The following is a 20224-nucleotide window of genomic DNA, read 5'->3' as shown; positions in this document are numbered from 1 at the left end:
AAAAGCGTTACTAGTACAGCTTTGCTGCCACAGGACCCTCTAGTGGCAAATAACCGCAGATCTCTGAAATGGCCAGTGGTATTAGACAACACAAAAATCATTAGCCAAATCTATAATGTTTTTGTGAGGCATATGTCTGCTCTCTTAGGGAATAGTACTATTATCCACGATCCTCGTTTGATAGAATCCCATGAACATTTAATTAACCAACTTGGCGAGATCCTGTCCAAGGCGGTAAAAAGACGATATAACGCCCAAAAGAGTAAACAAACAGGGACTACTTGGTACAACCAGGAATGCCGAAAAGCCAAAACTGAGTTAATTACAGCGGTTAGGGGGGATTCAGTGGATACTGTGAGAACAAAGAGAGCCCTGTATAAAAGAACTTTGCTAATGGCCAAAAAGGAGTGGGATGAAAGGGTTTGGTCAGATTTGTTGGATGCATGTAAGTGCAAAAATCAGACCTCCTTTTGGAGCCTCATTGCCAGAGGCACCAGGGGGGTGACTGAATGCAAAGATAAATTCTTAGAGGAGAAAACATGGGTCGAGCACTTTACCTCGCTATATTCCTGTGAAAGCCCAAGCGGGATTGAAAGCTGGGATATTTCGCAGGTTCCTCTTGCAGTGCTTGACACACCTCTTGTTTTCTCTTTGACAGAAACAATCTTAGCAATCAAGGCAGTTAAGCCAGGGAAAGCGCCAGGCCCTGATAAAATTCCAGGTGATCTTTGGAAACATGAAAACTATATCTGGGCTCCTTATATCAATTTACTATCTAATGATATTGCCCGAGGAGCTCCAGTTCCAGAAACATGGAAGGGGGCGGAGATCGTAACACTGTTCAAGAAGGGTGATAGGTCAAATCCTTCGCATTATCGGCCTATCAGCCTAATTGACGTGTTGCAAAAAAAATTTGCCAGACAGGTTCTTGGTCGTCTTTCCTCTTGGATTGAAGAACACTCTATCTACACAAAATATCAGGCAGGTTTTAGACCAAAGATAAGCACTATAGACCAGGTTTTTAGATTTTTATGTTTAGTCTGGAAATATACGATTATAAGAAGTTCCCACATATACGTGGCTTTTGTTGATTTGAAGGCAGCTTTTGACATGGTTCCAAGGGTAGCCCTATGGAGGACACTAAGTAAGATGGGCGTCCCTATGAATATCCTTCAAATTTTAATTAGACTACATGAGAATAATTATGCACGAGTTAGATGGGGACCAAATGGAGAAGTCAGTGAGAAAATAAAAATAGCAAAAGGGGTAAGGCAAGAGTGCGTAATGGCACCTTCCTTATTCTCTTTATACGTCAATGACATTCCAGATACTCTTTTGGGCTGCGAGCATGACTCTCCCAAATTGAGTGGGCAAGCCGTTCCGGCACTTTTGTTTGCAGACGACACTATTTTAATTTCCCAGACACCGAGGGGGCTTCAAAACCTTTTAAATAGATTTAGTTTGTATTGTCATGACAAGGAACTGGAAATTAATTCCTCAAAAACAAAAGTTATGGCAATCAACCCTCATAAAGGTTTTAACAAGGTTTTTAAGATAAATAATGAACCTATTGAAGAAGTCCCAAATTTTAAATACCTGGGTATTATTTTAGACAGTCACGTTACATGGAAAACACAACTGGAGAACTCAAAACTAAGGCTGACCCAAAATCAGTGTCCAATTTTGAAGAGGCATAAGAATAGCCATTTTAAAGCGGTCTCACCAGCCATTGAATTATTTAAATACAAAGTGCAATCGTCCTCACTTAATGGCGCGGACTTCTGGGCCTATGCTTTAAAAGATACTTTTCGAGTGAGGGAAAATTCCTTCATTAGGCAACTCTTAGGGATACCCGGGTCAACACCACTGACACCCGTACTATGGGATCTCAATTTTCGACGTACAGATGACTATGCTTCTCTTCGTCCGCTCCTCTATTGGATCCGTTTATGGTCCGTCGAGGAACTGGCTGATTATAGAGAAGCATTGAAAGAGATATTGGCGATAAGGAATACTACTTATTTGCCATGGTTAGAGTACGTCAAAAAATGGTTTGAAAAACTGGGGCTAAGTGAGTTCTGGTTTGACCCTGATTCCCTCACAAATAGCTCAAAAAAAACCCTAAAGCAAAAATATTGGGACTATATTAGAGATTCAGTATTATCCAACTCTAGAACAGGGACCCTAACCACGAAATTTTTTTAAATCAAAATGTCTATGCAATTAGAGCCCCTTATGGATGAAATTCACCCTCCATTGGCCAAAAGCCTATATCTGAAGTTCCGGTATGGTATCCTGCAACTAAAAGAAAGGACAACTAGCTGGAACTGTAACAAGGGGTTGGCTGGGGTCGCCGGCTCTGATATATGTGAGCTATGTGAGATGAGACAGAAAGAGAATGAGTCTCATGTTTTATTTATATGCCCAGCATACCTTAGAGCCAGGAAAAAATGGCTTAAGCCAATTTGCAAAAGGTTAGGCCTCAGACATATTAAGGTTGGATTGAGAATTTTTAAGGGAGACACTGCACAACCGATTGTGTTCAGCATAAGTCGTTTTCTTTTATGTGTAGCCTTGATTAGGAGGATGAAAAACTTAAAAACCTAATGAAATAAGGCTATTTTACCATGTTATTGAGTCATCCGTCAGCTGCTAAATTGACGTTTGCTTTACTGTCCTGATGTGTATCTTTTTTTAACAAAAAACCAAATGTTAATTTATTGTTTTATTATCTTGTACATTTAGTGTTCTATATACTAGAGGGGCCAATTAAGATGCAGCCAACCCCAAGTGAATGACTGGAAATGAATTGAATTTTAGGTATTCTATGCAAGGGAAATGTGTTGATATTTTTACCATTGTCATTTTATTATTATACAATATATTGTAATGTGATGTATTATGATTGAATGTATTGTATCTTACAAGGTTTTTTAAACCGAATAAAGATTGAAATGAAATGAAATGAAAGAAAGCAAGGAAACATGTAAATAAATCTGTTTCTGCTTTCCTCAGAGAATATAACATGGGTTCTATATACAACAACAACCTGCGTTTCAACATGGAAGGCATCTATCGGAGAGATGGTGTTCATTTCACGGATGAGGGAAATAGAATTTTCCTCTGTAACATGAGACTCTGCATCGGAACTTACTTATAAGTGCAGAAAAAACTCAATTAACACAAGGGCTCTTTTAAGAGCCACCTTAGATCTAAACACTCAAACTTGTAATTTATCTCCATCTTTCTTTATGTTTTTTGATCGCCGTGCGCGACCGAGTGCGCGCACCACGTAACTTATTTGAGAAAAAAAGCTACTTTTAGACTTTCGTCATCCTTAATAAACCCCTCAAGAAACTTACCAAATCAAACACTCTCCACCCTGCTCCCTTTCCATTCTCACCACTATAGTTTTTCACAGTCTTGAAAATAGGGGTGCGCGACCGAATGCGTGCACCCCGCAAATTTTTTCTCCCAAAAAAAAAATGTCTTTTCGCGTTCAGGGTCCATACTGCACCCCCTTAGAAAACCTACCCGGCCAGACAATCTCTACCTTCTCCCCTTTCCATGTACTAACCCTTTGTTCTGTATTATATATTCACTCGCACTAACAAAATGGAGGACAACACTTCCTGATTTCCTCCGAATCGAATGTTGACAGACGTTAAACAGCAAATCACAATGCCGCTCGCGCACACCCGCATAGGTGCGCGCACCCGTGCTCGCTTACAGATATATAAATGATTTCAACTTTAATTTTCTCAGCAACTACTGAACGGATTTACACCATTTAAACAAAAGCGTGATCTGCGACCCACACTCTACCTTTCTACCAAATGTCTTATAAATCCATTCAGCCGTTCGAGCTGTAGCCGTGTCTAAACGTCCTATGGAAAATAACATGGGAAAAACACGTTTTGGGACCCCCCTTTTATCTCAGCCCCCACTTCACCAATCCCCCCAAAACTTTCACAGAGTAAGCGCAGCGCACCGAGCCATCTTCTTTGAGAAATTCGCAAACATTCGTCCACTAGCTCCAAAGTTATTCCCAATAGAATGTTACAGATTTCCTATGGAAACTAGGTCCTAACTATAACTACCTACTGGCGACCGCCAGTAGGTAATATATATATATATATATATATATATATATATATATATATATATATATATATATATATATATATATATATATATTAACCCTGGGCGTCCGAATCGGCTACGCCCACGGAGTAGGCGTAGTGTTGCCTTCTACGCATTTTGCGTAGACAGCGTAGCCGGCAACACTACGCCCACTCCGTGAGTGTAGCCGAGTCGGCCGCCACCCGCCTCCCTCCCGCCCTCCCCTACATACATTATTTAAGCAACTAACCTTAATAAAACAATTTTAAAGCACTTACCGTGTTCGGTGTTCGCCTGGGGCTCCCTTCTTGGAATAGCGTCCCTTCCTGGATACCAATGCGCATGCGCGGCCGCCCGCGCATGCGCATTGGTATCCAGGACGACGCTATTTCAAGAGGGCGCCCCGGACGAGCCCCGGACACGGTAAGTGCTTTAAAATTGTTTTATTAAGGTTAGTTGCTTAAATAACGTATGTAGGGGAGAGCGGGAGGGAGGTGCGTAGTGGGGCTACGCGGAGTGCGGGAGTGGGCGTAGCTTCTTGCCCACTCCGCGTAGCTCCGCGGAGCCCCACTACGCCCACTACGCCCAGGGTTAATATATATATATATATATATATTACCGTATATATATATATATATATTACTGTATATATATATATATATATTACCTACTGGCGGTCGCCAGTAGGTATATATAGTTAGGATTTTTTCTCTATGGGATTTTTGAAAATTCTATGTCGAATAACTTTGGCGTTTGAGGACGGAATTGGCTAAAAGTTTCAGGAAAATGGCACATTTTGTTTCTGAGCAGCCCCTGAAAATTCGGGGGGGTTTCGTCAAGGGGGGGCCAAGAAAAAAGGGGGGTCTCAAAATGTGTTTTTCCCATGCAATTTTCCATAGGGCCGTTGGCCTCACTTTTAGCTCGAACGGCTGAATGGATTTTCACAAAACTTGGCAAAATTGTAGGGACTGGTAGCCCGATGTGCCTTTGCTAGGTCTCAATATATGTGCTCCAGTGGATTTTGAGAAATTAACATTAAAAAAAATATATATATCTGTAAGCGCGCTCCGGGCAGCGCCCCGGTTCGCGTACCTGACGCGTAACGGAACTTCGCGAAGCGAAGCTGATTGGCTCTCCGGTGTCTGTCAACATTCTAAACAGTACGGAGCGGCCACCATCTTGTCTCTCGGTAGGTTCGAGAGACAAGAGGAGGCCAAAACAAAGGGGGAAATGACCATAAGGGAGCATAGTAGATCCTCCCTGACCCCCTAGGTTTGATGTGGAGGCTTTAAAAGGGCCCCGCGGGGCAAAAAAAACAAAACATTTTTTTGTTTTTTTTGCGTGGGGAGCGCCCGGTACGCGCACCGGGAAGCGGTCTGGGGAGCGTACTATAAGGAAAAAAGAATGATAGACTATGATATTTTGAAATATTGTATGTTTATTGATTGTTCTTTTTGTTGTTTTTTTTGTTTTTTTTATTTAAGTAGCATTATTTATGATTATTAAATATAAATTTATTTTTGTGATTGTGCACAGTATACTATAAGTCTGACTTTACATTATAATCAATTTGGTACTAGTTTATGAATTACATATAAAAATGATTAAAGACTCAAACAATTTTTTATTATTAAATATAATTTTATTTTTCTGATTCTTTTTCAAAATTTAATAGAACGTCTAACATTTGACTGTCCGATATGTCTTCTTTTTGACTGAACATAACTTCCCACATTTGACCGTCCTCATATTGAAGTAAGAAATCCACAGATTCTACACATTGTAGAAGTTCATGGTCCCGTGATTCATCCATGAATTCCAAGTCAATGGGTTCAATGATTTCCTCATTGTTCATCTCTAGGACAATTTCAAAGGAAACGTTCTGTTCTCCTTCCATTTTTGTGCTGAAATTGGCATAAAAAATAAATATATCAGTAGAGATAGGGCACGGTTGGGTTTAAGTTCAGACAGGTACTTTTCAGGCGTGAAGTAGTACTATTAAAAAGTGCCTGTGAAAAAGCCTAAGTAAATTCATAATTATACCACAGAAACCTAAATCAATCCATAATTATAATAAACAAGCCTTTCTCAATGTCTAACTCTTACAGAGGGATAGTATATAACTATCTGAAAATGTTTTCAAATTTATAAAAAACCATCTTACCTTTTAAAAACAAGTTTAAGTTGTCAGTGAAAATGATTTTGCAATGTAGTTCAGGAAGTAGTAGTCAAAATGGCTGTGTTTCTCTCTCTTTCTTTATATATATTCAGGTACATAACCAATCAAATGTCAGGTAAAAAAAGTAGAAAATGAAAGTAACATTGTAATTGGTTGTCAATTCCAACACTTCAGATGTGTTTTGTGAAGTAATTTACCTCAGGGTATTTAGAGAGGTCTACAGGCTAAATGGCTAAATGGAATTCCAATCAAATTTGTGAAAATGGTAGGGAATGGTATGTAGTATGAGCTAATCTATATTTGGTGAAAGTGTCTCCAGTGGTTTTTCTGTATATTACTTTCCCACCTTTTTTGAGCAAGCGCTTCCCGGTGCGCGGCCCGGTACGCGAACCGGCAGCGTTACGGGAGTCCTCCATTTTGTGTTTCGGTAGAATTGAGATACAAGATGGAGGGCAAATAATGTTCAGAATGGGTAGAAGGGGGCACGGTAGACGTATCCTGACCCCCTAGGTTTTCTGAGAGTGGCTGAGGAGGCCCATATGTGCGAAAAAACATTTTTTTTCAAATTTTCGCGCGGTTAGCGTCCGGTGCGCGTACCGGGTAGCGCTCCGTGGAGCGTACTTTGGTGAAAATTAGTGAAAAAAGTAAGAGTAAAATAATAATTGTGAGTGATCAGATGTAGGGTAGCTCTGAAAAGAGCTTTTGGGTACTGTGGCTGATGTAGGTACCTACAAGTAGGTACCAATGCACAGTCTTAAATTGAAGATAAAAATTCTGTTCCCCTCATCTGAGAAGTGAACTCCATCTGCTCTGTAGATATCTTGCAAGTAGTAACGCAAGTTATTGTTGTAGATGGAGCCCATTCCATGGTCTCTCATGTAAACTGTAACAGACTTATTTACATGCTTCCTCGATTTCTCAATTTGTGGACAAAATTGGTCGGACCACCTCCATTTCTGTCTTTGGCATATATTTGAATATACCAAGGCAGTTTGAGGAAATAGTGCCATCAATTGCTCAAAGGTGACCTTTAAAAGCATTTCCAGACCTACCCCAGTCAAAATGCCCAAGTCATTTCCTCCACAGTGCACAATTAACAGGTCAGGTTTTGGCAAATGCAAAAAGGTTTTCACCAATGGTATCAATTGGTGACATCTTAATCCTCGGTGGCCAATCCAGTTGATTTCCACATTTTGTAAATTGAGGTTGTGTACATTTCTGTTATCAGTATACCTTTGAGCCCAGTGGATATAACTATGTCCAACAATCCAGACAGAAAACATGGTGAGAGGAGGTTCTGCTGCAGTCAGATGAAGTGTGGTAATGAAATGGCAGTTGAAACAGTAGGATTATGTAATGAAAAAAACTGTGAAGTTTCTGTAGTAATTAATCAGTAGCAGTGATTGGTGGATTTTGATTGCTGAAAACAGAAAGTTAGGGTGCATGGATGAGTTCTTTGAAAGATGTAATTTGAATGGTCAAGAAAAAATCATTTTATGAAAGATTGCACTGGATACGCAGGTGTACTGAGAGTTCAGAGTTCAATTGAAACATTGTTGTGTGAACTTGCAAACATGAGAGGTCTTTCAGGAGGTGGTTGCTATGGAAAAAAGGCAGAAAGGGCAGAGGGGGAAGGGTGTTGATTTGAAAAAAGTGAAAGAAGAGTTTTGATTGGGTGACATGAGAGATATGTGTGATGAATTACAGCATTTCTGTGCCATTGTTGGTTGCAGCCTCTGGAGTGCATACCTTTTGCTCTGCTGAAGACAAATTGGTGTGTGTCTGAGACTGTTTTGAAACTGAAAAAGTATTTGCTAAGATGAGAAAAGATTCATTTAATTTAAATAGAGAATAGTATGCCTTAAGGAGAAAATTATGAAGAAAGTTATGTATTTAAAAAGTTGCTTTGTGTCAAATGTTTTACAAATAGATTTTGTTTCTTTGAGTTACATAGCCATGTTACATAGGCATGTTAAAAGTGACTCAAAAATGGTGCAAGGGCCTTAAAAAAATGCTTTCATGTGTCTTAGGGCATTTTAAGTCACTTCCCCATGAATGTATGTATATAATTAGTTTACATGATGTGTTTAAAAACGTTTTTTGAAATCAATTAGGTTTCTTGATATGTACTGCTAGAGTTTCATAGGTTGCTTGGGGCATATTTACAAGGCCTTTGAGTCCCTTTGATGTTATTTTCCCCATTTTAATTTAAGACATTTCCTTGTGGTGCAAGGTCCTTGTAAATATGCCCCCATGTGTGCTTGGCAAATTTAGATTTTGATTCTTTGAGTTACATAGCCATGTTAAAAGTGACGCAAAAATGGTGCAAGGGCCTTAAAAAAACGCTTTCATGTGTCTTAGGGCATTTTAAGTCACTTCCCCTTGAATGTAGGTATATAATTGATTTACATGATGTGTTTAAAAACGTTTTTTGAAATCAATTAGGTTTCTTGATATGTACTGCTAGAGTTTCTTAGGTTGCTTGGGGTATATTTAAAAGGCATTTGAGTCCCTTTGATGTTATTTTTCCCATTTTAATTTAAGACATTTCCCCGTGGTGGAAGGTCCTTGTAAATACGCCCCCATGTGTGCTTGGCAAATTTAGATTTTGATTCTTTGAGTTACATAGCCATGTTAAAAGTGACGCAAAAATGGTGCAAGGGCCTAAAAAAACGCTTTCATGTGTCTTAGAGCATTTTAAGTCACTTCCCCATGAATGTAGGTATATAATTGCTTTACATGATGTGTTTAAAACGTTTTTTGAAATCAATTAGGTTTCTTGATATGTACTGCTAGAGTTTCATAGGTTGCTTGGGGCATATTTACAAGGCCTTTGAGTCCCTTTGATGTTATTTTTCCCATTTTAATTTAAGACAATTCCCCGTGGTGCAAGGTCCTTGTAAATACGCCCCCATGTGTGCTTGGCAAATTTAGATTTTGATTCTTTGAGTTACATAGCCATGTTAAAAGTGACGCAAAAATGGTGCAAGGGCCTTAAAAAAACGCTTTCATGTGTCTTAGGGCATTTTAAGTCACTTCCCCTTGAATGTAGGTATATAATTGATTTACATGATGTGTTTAAAAACGTTTTTTGAAATCAATTAGGTTTCTTGATATGTACTGCTAGAGTTTCTTAGGTTGCTTGGGGTATATTTAAAAGGCATTTGAGTCCCTTTGATGTTATTTTTCCCATTTTAATTTAAGACATTTCCCCGTGGTGGAAGGTCCTTGTAAATACGCCCCCATGTGTGCTTGGCAAATTTAGATTTTGATTCTTTGAGTTACATAGCCATGTTAAAAGTGACGCAAAAATGGTGCAAGGGCCTAAAAAAACGCTTTCATGTGTCTTAGAGCATTTTAAGTCACTTCCCCATGAATGTAGGTATATAATTGCTTTACATGATGTGTTTAAAACGTTTTTTGAAATCAATTAGGTTTCTTGATATGTACTGCTAGAGTTTCATAGGTTGCTTGGGGCATATTTACAAGGCCTTTGAGTCCCTTTGATGTTATTTTTCCCATTTTAATTTAAGACAATTCCCCGTGGTGCAAGGTCCTTGTAAATACGCCCCCATGTGTGCTTGGCAAATTTAGATTTTGATTCTTTGAGTTACATAGCCATGTTCCATACAGTGCTCACCTTCTGCGTAGTCTTTGATATGCTAGACTCCATCTGCACAATGAGATATCTAAGCTAAGGAAACACAGGTGATGTGATTGTGAAATGAGCAAAAGAAATTCCACATTTTTCAATTACATCACCTGTGTTTTCTAACATTACGAATCACATTGTGCAGATGAGGTTTAGGCCTGTCCAGGGACACAGAAGAGGTCTGGCCTTTGTTCAAGAGTGCAGTGGACATGACTCACTTCATTGGTAGGCCTGCACATGTATTATCTCCTCTGTACTCTTCAATAAGCCTAAATTTCATCTGCAACCCCGAGTAGGCCTCACCTCAAACAAATCTCTGGATAGGCCTCACCTTATCGTCATCCTGAATCAATCATTTAAAATGTTAGGGGCAGATTTATGATGGCCGTGCGCCTCTTTTGCGCCGCTGTTGCGTCACTTTTGTGATGTAGCAGTGATGCAAAAGATGCACCATGTTGCAAGATAGGCCTCACTTCATCTCCACCAAGATACCGTCAGTTTAAACTGTAAACATTTAGGACTGTGTAGGGGGCATGGAGAAGCTGAATCTTCTGTAAATGTCAAAATTTTTGTATACAGTGCTCAACTTCTGTGTACTCTTTGATATGCTAGACTCCATCTGCACTATGAGATACCTAAGCAAAGGAAACACAGGTGATGTGATTGTGAAATGAGGAAAATAAATTCCACATTTTTCAATTACATCACCTGTGTTTCCTAACTTTGCGAATCACATTGTGCAGATGAGGGTTACGCCTGTCCACGGACACAGAAGAAGTCTGGCCTTTGTTCAAGAGTGAAGTGGACATGACTCACTTCATTGGTAGGCCTGCACATGTATTATCTCCTCTGTACTCTTCAACAAGCCTAAATTTCATCTGCAACCCTGAGTAGGCCTCACCTCAAACAAACCTCTGGATAGGCCACACCTTATCGTCATCCTGAATCAATCATTTAAAATGTTAGGGACAGATTTATGATAGCCGTGTGCCTCTTTTGCGCCACTTGCGTCACTTTTGTGACGCAGCGGCGGTGCGAAAGATTTGCTATGTTGTGACATATTTACATCTTGATGCATCTAGGCAGATGTGTCATGCTGTAAAGTCCTGTGCCACATGAAACCGATGCAGCAGTGATGCAAAAGATGCACCATGTTGCAAGACAGGCCTCACTTCATCTCCAACCAGATACTGTCCGTTTAAACTGTAAACATTTAGGACTGTGTAGGGGGCATGGAGAAGCTGAATCTTCTGTAAATGTCAAAATTGTTGTATACAGTGCTCAACTTCTGTGTACTCTTTGATATGCTAGACTCCATCTGCACAATGAGATACCTAAGAAAAGGAAACACAGGTGATGTGATTGTGAAATGAGGAAAAGAAATTCCAAATTTTTCAATTACATCACCTGTGTTTCCTAACTTTACGAATCACATTGTGCAGATGAGATTTAGGCCTGTCCACGGACACAGAAGAGGTCTGGCCTTTGTTTAAGAGTGAAGTGGACATGACTCACTTCATTGGTAGGCCTGCACATGTATTATCTCCTCTGTACTCTTCAACAAGCCTAAATTTCATCTGCAACCCTGAGTAGGCCTCACCTCAAACAAATCTCTGGATAGGCCACACCTTATCATCATCCTGAATCAATCATTTAAAATGTTAGGGACAGATTTATGATAGCTGTGTGCCTCTTTTGCGCCGCTGTGCGTCACTTTTGTGACGCAGTGGTGGTGCAAAAGATTTGCTATGTTGCGACATATTTACAACTTGATGCATTTAGGCAGATGTGTCATGCTGTAAAGTCCTGTGCCACATGAAACCAATGCAGCAGTGATGCAAACGATGCACCATGTTGCAAGACAGGCCTCACTTCATCTCCAACAAGATACCGTCAGTTTAAAATGTAAACATTTAGGACTGTGTAGGGGGCATGGAGAAGCTGAATCTTCTGTAAATGTCAAAATTATTGTATACAGTGCTCAACTTCTGTGTACTCTTTGATATGCTAGACTCCATCTACACTATGAGATACCTAAGCAAAGGAAAGACAGGTGATGTGATTGTGAAATGAGGAAAAGAAATTCCACATTTTTCAATTACATCACCTGTGTTTCCTAACTTTACGAATCACGTTGTGCAGATGAGGTTTAGGCCTGTCCACTGACACAGAAGAGGTCTGGCCTTTGTTCAAGAGTGAAGTGGACATGACTCACTTCATTGGTAGGCCTGTACATGTATTATCTCCTCTGTACTCTTCAACAAGCCTAAATTTCATCTGCAACCCTGAGTAGGCCTCACCTCAAACAAACCTCTGGATAGGCCACACCTTATCGTCATCCTGAATCAATCATTTAAAATGTTAGGGACAGATTTATGATAGCCGTGTGCCTCTTTTGCGCCGCTGTGCGTCACTTTTGTGACGCAGCGGCGGTGCAAAAGATTTGCTATGTTGCGACATATTTACAACTTGATGCATCTAGGCAGATGTGTCATCCTGTAAAGTCCTGTGCCACATGAAACCTGCGTCAGATTTCATGTGAGCGTTTTGTTGTAGGGTGGCCAGTCTTTTGCATGAAAGCCCTGTAAAACTAACACAGTAAAATTAAGAAGATTTCGCTGAGTCACATTTATGGCATTGCTGAATCAAATCCTTACGCCTGTTTGAAACAGCATCGCTGGACATGGTTAAATAATATCTGCAAAATGTTACTCTTGTTAAACAATTTTACAATTATAGTCTCTGAGATTTGTCTCTTACTCTGCAACATCTCATTGTTGTTCTCTTTCTTTAAAGATAACGACAAGATCAAGCATGAGTGATAATGAGCAATCTGTTGATCTCGATATTATCATTGAAATTGTGATTGAAACATCAGTGGAAGTAGATCCCTTGGATGATTTAAATCCTGAGGATGATGAAGAACATGATGAGGATGCCGATTTGTCAGAATTGTATGACATAGGGTGGGAAGCTGACCTGCTTGAGCCTATGGAACTATAAACATTTATTTTTAAAAGTTACTGGAAATGAAAAGTAAACATGTAAACCGTTTCATTTAAAATTAAACACAACTTCAAAAACAGCTTGTGCTTAGTGTCTTTAATAAAATAGTCAAATATGCTCATAAAATTAGTTCAGATTCACATATAAAACAGCACAGGTCAAATGTAGAAGCATTCCATTTCTTTGCTACTATTTGTGACTACTAAATTTGCCAATGCACTAAAAATTATTGTATGTAAAAATGACAAGTAGTGTGTTAAATTTTTGACGACTGTTATTGATTTACTGTTTGGTAATAGTGGTTAATAACATTTTTAATTATATTTTACCACAGATTCAACTGCAGATCATTTCAAAATTACACAATGCCATCTAAAGAACGAAACCGAAAGGCTACAAAACGTCAAAGACAGCAGCTTACTAAATGCTTGCAGCAGTCCTCTACAATAAAAATTCGTCAAGTCACCAAGAAAGCTCCGGGTAAGACAACGAAATCATTCCTAAGAAACATTTGTAGAAAAAAAAGTAGTACTACAGAAAATGTTTTAGTCCAGAAAAAGAGAACCAATTTAAACGGAAAGGAAAGGCCAATCAAAAATGTTACTGCTAGAGCAGGAGATAACTCTGTGCATGGTAGTAGAAGGAAAAATCAGTTTAGGGACATTCGTAGACGAATGTTCCGCAACAGGATAATTGGCAATTTGTTAAAAAATATTAAGCAAGGTCAACAGAAAGTGGTTTTTTATAAGAGAAAAAAAAAGTTGAGAAAATTATTGATCAGGCATTTGAAATTAAGCGAAAGTTATTTATTTTGATAATCAATAGAATTAGGAAGCTAAACAAGGCAATTTATGATTTCAAAAGAAATAGTAGATGGAAGAGAACAGTTAATCGTAGTAATTTTTGTGAAGTTTTTCAGGAGAATGGATGCATAGTTCAAGTTGTGAGGCATTTTTTAATGAGGAGAGTTATTTCCAGGATAATGATTTGGTGCATGCAGTTGACACCAGTGGTCGAGCTTATGAGGTGAAAGATGGTTGTCCAGTTAAAAAAGAAAAACTTGTGGCAACAGAGGCAGAAGAGGTGTTAGGTAATGAGGTTTTAGGAAGACGTCCTAAGGGACCAGTGTATATCTGGAAGTGTAGTAGTACTTGCAGTGTGCGACAGGATTCCATCAATTTGCTTTGTGATTTTGTACGGACATTTAATAAGAAAACTTTAAAACAGAAAATGCAGTTATTGCAAGAATTAGATCCTTGCAGAGTGAGAGAAGTGACAGGTTTGCATGGTCATTCACTGGCTTGTCTTTCCAGGAGAGTATGCCAGAGTGTTTTTCATCATTTCAGGATGCTAGCAGTGCATCATAATAAAGTGAGGAAATTAGTTAGAATGTTGTATTATGCTAAGAGTCCAGCAATTATACTTAAACAATTATGCACTGCTCTTTTGCATGGTTCTGAAGTAGATGTGAAGAATATTTGTGAAGAAATTGAGTTTTGTTACTTTGCAAGTAAAGAGGAGAATGTTGAAATTGACCCAGAAGAAGAAGGTAATGTGGAAGATAGTGTACAGGTTTCCAGTACAGATAATTTTCAGAAAGAAATTGCCATGTTTCAGGTGAAATCAAGTGAGAGGCCTAATTTTACTTGTGTGTGTTGTCGACGCACTTATTATAAGAATCAGACTAAGTTAGTGGATTTATATGCGAAAAGTGAAAGTGAAAATAATAGTGAATGGAAGGATTTTGCAACATACTTGATGGTAGAAAATTGTTTTGATTTGGGATTGGATCAACGTGTGTGTACTTATTGTTGTAACAAATTAAATCAAAACCCGATGCCTGCTAGAGCGGTTCATAATAATCTGGAATTGGTTGAGATTCCTTCTGAATTGAAGGATTTAAATACTTATGAATCTATTTTGATTCAAAGTATCCATCCCTTTCAGGCTATTGTACGAATGGAGCCAAAGACAGGGAAATTGCCTCCATCAGATTTACAGAGAGGATTAAAGGGAAGAGTGGTTTATTTGTCTCTAGATTTGAAGAAAAACATTCATACAATTGGAGTAGAGAAAGTGGAAGAGGAACTTCTGGTTATCTTAGTTAATGGGGTTCCGACAAAGAGTAAGAAAATCTGGCAAGATTTAGTGGATGTTAGGAAAGTCAAAAAGGCAACATTGTATTTGAAGAAAAACAATAAGTACTACAAGAATGTATATGTTGCAGAAGAGGAAGTAAGTGAAGAAGAGGATAGCGATTTGTGTGCTGAGCAAATTGAGAAAGTAGAAGCCTCTAAAAATGAAGAAATATATGAACATTATAGTGTTCATCCTTTGCATTCCAAGGAAGTCATGGGGAATGCTATTGAGTTGTTTCAAATGAAACAAGCCAAAGGAAGTACCATTAGTGTTTGGGAGGAAAGTTTAGAAGCTCGGTGTTTCCCACAGCTATTTCCAACAGGTCAAGGAGGAAGATATGATGAGCGACCTGATCAAATTCCTGCTTTTGAATACCGGACTTTACGATTGTATGCAGAAGATCCTAGGTTTCGTCAATGCATTCCCTATTTGTTTCATCTACTGTTTGAAAGCGATCTGTCTGGACTGTCATATGCAGTGAACCACATATTGAAAAGTGGTGTACACATGCAAAATATCTCGGCAAGTGACTTTATGGATAAAGTCAATGTGCAAGACAGTATTTTGGATTCTCACTTGATTAATCTCATGGCGTGTCAGCGTGGTACTAATGAGTACTGGTACCGTCGTCATGGTGATTTAAAATGTATGCTGAGGAACTTAGGAACTCCCACATGGTTGCTCACTCTCAGCTGTGCCGATTATGGCTGGGAAGACTTACTTGAATTTCTACGAGAGGCAAATGGAAACATTGAAAATATCGAATTCAAGTCACCCGGAGAACTGTGCTCCTTGGATCCAGTGAATGTATGCAGGTACTTCAATCATAGATTTGAAGCTTAGATGTCTTTCATCATGAACAAGAAAAATCCACCTCTTGGAGAGGTGTTGGATTTCTTCTGGAGAAAGGAGTACCAAGCAAGAGGTGCTCCTCATATACATATGCTGCTGTGGATCAAAGATGCACCCAATTTTGGAACAGATCCGGATGACTTAGTGATGAGTTTCATAGAACAGTATTCTACATGTGCTGTTCCAAAGTCAAAGGAAGACAAAAGCCTAAGAGAACAAGTTTTACGCTTCCAAAGCCATCGTTGTGGAAAGTACTGTCGTCGTAAATTCAGAAACAAGGACAAGTTCTACACAAAATGTCGTTTCGCCTTTCCACGACCAGTGATTTCTAAAGGAAGAGTGAACAGTTTGATGTCTTCGCTGCGACATAATGTGATGAAGAAATCACCCAAAAATACGTACAATTTGAAAAGGAACGAAGAGTCCAAGTACATCAACAACTACAACCCAGTGATTTTGTCCATGTGGAATGCTAACATGGATATAAAGTTTGTGGCTGATAACTGTATGGCTGTGGCTCGGTATGTGACATCTTACATCACCAAAAAAGAAAAGACAGAATTGAAGGATATGTGGGAGGACATTTCCCATGAAAAGAGCCTCAGTAAGAAGTTGTACAGTTTCAGTCTGAAGATGTTGTCGCATCGAGAAATCGGAGCTTACGAATTTTCTGACCGGTTGTCTTCAGCAAGTCTCTATGCCAAATGCAGGAGTATCATTTGGGCGAGTCTTGGTCTTGCTGCAACGCGTAATTGAGTTCTGAAACCTGTACGAGAAATTGAGTATTTGGCGGAAAAGGAGCCAAACAGTACAGATATTTTGAAGACCAACATGTTGGATACATATTATCCAAATAGAAGCAGTCACCTCGAGAATGTTTGTCTGTATGAGGTTCTACAAAATTACATATTCAAGAGGAACATCAAAGAAGATATTGATAAAGGAGTGTATGCTGTAATTGGAAGTGAGGGATGTCTGGTCAAGCAAAGAAAATGCCACTTGGTAAACCATCGAAAATTGAGTAGGCGAATCTCCTGAAAGAAAAGAGTTTTTCTATTTAGCACTTTTGCAACTTTTCAAGCCTTGGCGTGCAGAAGAGGAACTGCTTGGAGATTTCCTCTGTTACAAAGACTCTTTCAATGCCGCCAAGGAGACCATAGAATGTCCTGTTTTTCCCAAATATCTAGAAATGTTGAATGCGTAAATCGAGCAGGAAGCAACGATTGCAGCCGAGATTGCTAGAGACAGTTCTCAGGACAGTCAGAGTTCTGTTTCATTGAGTCAGGATCCACTAGGAGGACCAGTTATCGAAAATGAAGCTGCCACTGCCATGATTGAAGTGGAAAGAGCCATGGCACATGCTCAGGAGGATGCGGTTAACTTAGAAGACTTGGAAAGACAACTCAACGTTGAGCAGAGGAAAATATATGACGAAGTTACCAACCAAATAGATAATGGATTAAGTCATGAGAAGAAAGAGTGCTCATGTACATCGTTGAAGCCTGTCCGACTGTACGTGAGTGGAGAAGCGGGAACTGGAAAAAGTTTCCTCATTAAAGCAATTTCATGTTATTTGCAGAAAAGGACTGAGTCATTGCTGTCTTGTGTTGTCACCGCTCCAACTGGACTGGCAGCACATAACATTAAAGGTATTACTTTGCATCGTCTACTGATGCTGCCAGTGGAGCATGATAACATATTACAATACCACAAGTTATCTGGAGATGCTTGTTGTGAAGTTTCAAGAGTCTTGAGGAAAATGAAACTTCTTATCATTGACGAAGTAAGCATGGTTTCCAATGTCATGCTTGCCTTTGTGCATTTGAGAATGCAAGAAGTTCTCAAAACAGAGTATGATGTGTTATTTGGTGGCAAACACATCATTGTTTTCGGTGATCTTCTGCAGCTGACACCAGTGAAAGGACAACCTGTGTTCAAAATGCTCGAGCATGAAGATACCAGGAAGTGCCTAGGGAGCATTGGCAACGTCAATATATGGTTAAACTTCAATTATGCTGAACTGCGTGAAAATATGCGTCAGGCGAAGGATGAAGATTACAAGAATATTCTACAAGATGTTAGAATCGGAAAAGTGACCGAGCATGGGAAAGAAGCTTTACATGCACGATTACTGTCAAATTTGTATCCAGAAGAAGACGTTGTGCCTGAGAATATTTTTCAAAAAATTACTGAGAAGAAATCTGGAATATGTTTGATGCCAACTCTTGCAGAATGTGCCATCTTCAACAACAAAATGTTGCATTTAGAAAACCAAGAGATTGTGAAACTGGAAGCTATTGACAGAGTAGAGCATATGGGATCAACAATTATTTTGTCTGAGAATTTGAAATCAAAATTGGATTCATTAGAGAAGACTATATCTAAAACTGCAGGTTTTGAAAAGACTCTGAATGTGTGCTTAAATTGCCGTCTAATTTTAAGAAGGAATTTACATGTTGAAAGAGGTCTGGTAAATGGATCAATGGGTAATGTTGTTGATTTTGTGAAATACAGAAATAGAGATGGAATTGAATTTTTAAAAATTAAATTTGATGGCATTGAGGAAGTACAGCTAATTGGTCGTTGCTCTGCTAGGTTTTTGCTTGTAAAAGACTTATATGTTCGCCGTAAGCAGTTTCCTGTTTGCTTGGCATATGCGGTGACAATCCATAAATCGCAAGGTTTAAGTGTAGACAGTGCATTGGTGAATATTGGCAGTTCTGTGTTCAAGGAGGGTATGGCATATGTGGCATTGTCACGAGTCAGAACTTTATCGGGATTGTACTTGATTGAGTGTGATGTCACAAACATTTGTGCGGATCTAGATTGTGTTCAGGAATACAATACAATAGAAGAGAGTATGCGCCACATTTGCCTCAATATCCTTTGTTTGAGAAACGTGTGGTAGGCCGGAAATGAAGAAATATGACCAATAGTAGGGAGGTTGTAGCAAAAAGACGAAAAGTCGATGAACCTGAAATTATAAGCAGAAAGAAAAAGGATTCTGTTGAAGATGTTGTTGGTTTTCAATTTGAAAATAGTTCTGGTGTCAACTGCTATGCTAATGTAGTGGTTAATGTTATCTTTTCTCTAGAAACTTTAAAAGAACAGATTGTGATCAATTCGGATCAAAGTTTTTGCTGCTTGCTGAATTCTGTGTTAGAGAAATGTAGCACTGATAGAACAAAAATAGAAAGTGTGTCTGAAATTCGAAATCTGTTAGACAAATGTTCAGGTCAAACGCAATTCTCTCAAAATATTCAGCAAGATTGTCAGGAGTTTTTAATGTATATGCTTGATGTATTGCAAGATGAAGGTGTAGATGTAGATCACCTGTTTGGCCTTTCTTATCAATGGCAGCATGACTGCGAGAACTGTAGGGTATCAAGTACTACTAGTGTAGACTCAGAAAGATTTATATATTTAACTTTGCCAGACAGTAAATCAGTGTCCTTTAATAAGCTAGTAAAATCAGCCGATCACAACATGGAGTGTAGCCAATGTAAGTCAGCAATGCTGTCCACATTATTTATACGAACATATGGCCAGTATGTCATTTTAATGTACCAACGATGTAGGCCTGATGGAACAAAATTGACAACTTTAATTAAAAATGTTGTGGCTTCGCAGTTGTCAATATCAGGAAGGACGTTTGTAACTGCAGCAATTACATATCATGACGGTCCTTCAACAACATCAGGACATTACACAGCTTATTTAAAGTCTAGAAACGGCTGGTCATTCTGCAATGATTCTGTTTTAACTTTAAAAAAAAAATTGCCTTTTGACCATAAAAATTCTTACCTGGTGTTTTTAAAACCAAAATTTTAGGGAAAGAATCTCGGGATCTGCTCTGAGGAATTTCAAGAGGTTCTAATGGCTCCTACACTATTTGGCCTTGAGGATAAGTGTAGTACAAAGTAAAAAGTTAAATGTGGAAATGTGGAACATGAGTGAGCAAGAAGGATGAGATATTACTAGTACAGGATTGTGAAAGTGATCTTGAACGTTTTCTTTCTAAAAGTTGCGGAAAAAGAAAATGACGGGATTTGCTTAGAAGAATTCCAAGAGTTATAAATGGCTCTTACACGATTTGGCCTTGAGGAAATGTGCGGTAGAGAGCGAGAACTCATTTATTGTATGTAACATATTTGTCAAAACGATGGAGCTTTTCTTTCAGAAAGTGGCGGGCTGAAAATAATAGCAGCACAACAGAGTATAAGCTGTTCATAGGACATCCTTTGACGTCATGGAAAGTAAGTTACTTTTAAGGA

The sequence above is a fragment of the Lissotriton helveticus genome, chromosome 11 (assembly GCF_964261635.1).
Source record: "Lissotriton helveticus chromosome 11, aLisHel1.1, whole genome shotgun sequence".
Classification (NCBI taxonomy): Eukaryota; Metazoa; Chordata; class Amphibia; order Caudata; family Salamandridae; genus Lissotriton; species Lissotriton helveticus.
The sequence above is the reverse complement of the archived record's forward strand: the minus strand, read 5'-3'. Positions refer to the sequence as shown.